Consider the following 3439-nt stretch of genomic DNA (forward strand, 5'->3'; position numbering starts at 1 on the left):
AAAAAAAAAATTATTGATGTGTTTTGTTTTTACATTACAAACATTTACATATTACTTCCATTTTCTGAAAGGTCTTGTAACAAAATAAAACAATGAAGTAAAACTAATAATACAGTGCTCTCATCTGAAAGTACAGGCAACATTCCACATCTGGAGTTCCCTACTACTTCTCTATTTTTAAGAAATTAATAGAAATCTATTTTTTTTCCCTCGAACTTCCAAACCCATTGAAAAAGAAAAAGAAAAAAAATTACTTTTAACAAATATGCATAGGTAAACAAACCAAATTCCCCCAATTGCTGTATACAAATATATACATATAACATAGATACATATACACATACGTGTATATATGTGTGTCTGTATGTGTGTATGTAGACATATATGCACACATAATCCCATTTCTGTACCCTAAGTTCATCACCTCTCTGTAATAGATAGCATGTTTTACTATCATTAGTCCTCTGGAATACTGAATGCTTATTGTATTGATGTTAGTTCATACCATGCTCAAAGTTGTTTGTTTTTACAGTATTGTTATCATTGCATAAATTTTTCTCCTGGTCTTGCTCATTCATTTTTCATCAGTTGATAAAAGTCCTCAACAGTGTTCATTTTTATAACATTGATACTGTGTTTAAATTGTTATCCCGGTCCTGCTCACTTCCCTTTGAATCAGTTCATATAAATCTTTCCACGTCTTTTTGAAATCCTCTATTTCCTCATTTTTTACAGCAGAATAATATCCCATCCCATTCATAAACTCCAACTTATTCAGTCATTTCTCAATTGATGGGCCTCCCCTTAGTTTTCAGCTTTTTGCTACTATAAAGAGTTGCTATAAATGTTTTTGTACATATAGGACCTTTTCTTCCATCTTTGATGTCTTTTGGGCATAGGCCTAGCAGTATAGAGCTGTAACTTTCTGTGTATATTTCCAAATTGCTTTACAGAATAGTTGTGCACTGGTCCAACCAAAATGGTCAAATTAGCTTAGCCCTCCAGCCCTTTGCCCTAATGCATTTAGGTATTTCTCTACCCCAAGATAATTCCAGGTATCATATATAGGAATCTTGAAGAAAATCGTAATATTTGGTTTGTGGTTAATATTTGAGAATAGTTGCTTAACCACTTTTGTTCTATTCCTTCCTTAATCATTCACCTAAAGGATTGAAAGGGCTTCCTCTCTGATCATTGTCTTAATTCTAGAATGAAAAGAGGGTACTGCTCTTAGGTGGGTGATGGGTGCCATTCACCTTGGTGGGGGGGATGGTGAAGCAATGATCTTAACTAGATAAGAATGAAGTTTGGTTTCCACCCTTGATCCTTGGACTTCAGCCTTTGCTCTTTACTTTTTGCACATTTTCAAACAGGAAAAAAGTCTGGAAAGGATTTTTAGATCAAAGAATTATGTTTAGTTAATATTTTCAGTTGAACTAAGAAGGGGTTTTTAAAAATATGCTTCCATACAAAGCTATTATGAGGAAAGTTCTTTGTAAACTTCAAAGCTCTATAGAAATGGGAGTTCCATTGTTGCTGTGGCAAGGATTGTCCCCCACATGTATCATGGGGGTGTCATTGTGTGGCTTGAAGAGAGGGAGAATAGACATCTCTAGCTTCTTTTCCTCCAACCCCTCTCCAAGGGAGACCTTAATTCCTGCCAAGAGGGGAGGCAGGAGGTGGAGGGGGGAGCATTGCAGATGCTTGGCTACTCTGCTCTCCTCAAAGAGAGGAAGTACCAGCTAGAATCATATCTATCTGCTCCCTTAAATATTATTAGTCTATGGGATGTGATTTTCAGGTTCAATCAAACTTTTGATTGCTGTTTCATTAATGGGGGAAGCAGGACTCCAAACTCTATTATATCCAAGACTTGACTCCTTTCCTACCAAATAATAGTTGCACTTAGCAAAGAAAGCCATTTTTTCAAATTAGTAGCAAAAGAGAAATCGGAAAAAGTGTACATAAGAGAATATATATCAGACAATTCAGAGTGAAGGAACTCTCCCACTGGGAGTGAGGTAACTCAGCTCAGCCAAAAGAGAGAGTCCTAAATCTAACCCAAGGGGAAATTTCCAGAAGTCTCTGTTATAGTAATCTGGGGATAAGGACATGATGGAGATTGAGCTCCTCTCGTGTTGGCTTCTTCCCAAAGTCTTATTTTTCCTTCAACAACCTGAAGTGTGAATGGTGTCATTTTTTTCCCTCTCAAAGCTGGAAACCAGAAGTGCCTGAAGAGATTACAGAGCCTTGCTAGATTTGAAGAGGTAAAGAGCTCTCCTCTCCTATTCTTGCCAACTACACCCTGCCCCTCACTCAGGCTCCCATACCAATGAGCTCTGAGAATGTGGTTACTATTATTCTTATGATTTCTCCTTTGCTACAAGCATTTATTGACCCTGCAGGCCCTAGTGCCCCAGTGGGGTGAGGATGGGGAACTAAAAAGATTGGGATTACAGGCAAATTCAAACTGGATAACTTTAAACCTGGTTTTCCAATAGGAAAGGAAGAAGGGTATGGGAGTCTACCACCATGATGGTTAGGTTCTCTCTTTCTAGAGCAGAAATGTCAGACCTGGAAGAACATCCAGTCTACTGCTTTCTTTTACAGATGGGGAAACTGTGACCCAAAGAAAGGGAAGTGATTCACTCAGGATAAATTGACTATCAGTTCAGGACTTTTTCCACCATACAACAGCAGTGTCTCCCTTAGTTTCCTTGATAGTCCTAAATCAGATCACAGAGAGGGTAGAATCCCTCAGGATTGTGCCACAGGAGGATCTGCTGAAATGAATACCAGTTGACCTGTGGTCAAAGGCTATGAACAGTCAGTTTTCAGAGGAAGAAATCCAAGCTATTAATAACTTTTTAAAAAAGCTCTAAATCACTTATAATTAGAGAAAACACCATTAAAGCAATTCTTAGGTTCTCCCTCATATCCATTAGTTTGGCAAAGTTGACAAAAGTGAATATGACAAATACAGGAGAATGGGGAAACAGGACCATTAATGTACTGTTGTTGGAACTATGAATTGGTCCAACAATTCTGGAAAGCAGTTTGGAAATATGCTCCCCCGCCAAAGCTACATACCTTTTGACCCAGCAATACTAATAGTAGGTCAAAGAAATCAAAGAGATCAAAGAAAGAGGAAAAGAACCCACCTGTATAAAAGTATTTATAGCAGCTTTATTTTGTGGTGACCATTGGAAACGAAGGGAATGTCTTTCAACTGAGGAATGGCTGAACAAATTATGGTTTAAGAGTATCATGAAATATCATCATGCTTTAAGAAATTATGAAGGGGACAGTTTCAGAGAAACCTGCAAAGACTTCTACAAACTGATACTGAATGAGGTAAGTAGAACCAGGATAACATTTCATTCAATAATAACAGCATTGTGAAGACAAACAACTTTGGAAGATTCAAGAATTCTGATCA

This window comes from Vombatus ursinus, unplaced genomic scaffold (genome assembly GCF_900497805.2).
Source record: "Vombatus ursinus unplaced genomic scaffold, bare-nosed wombat genome assembly UNPS02014785.1, whole genome shotgun sequence".
NCBI classification, from domain to species: domain Eukaryota; kingdom Metazoa; phylum Chordata; class Mammalia; order Diprotodontia; family Vombatidae; genus Vombatus; species Vombatus ursinus.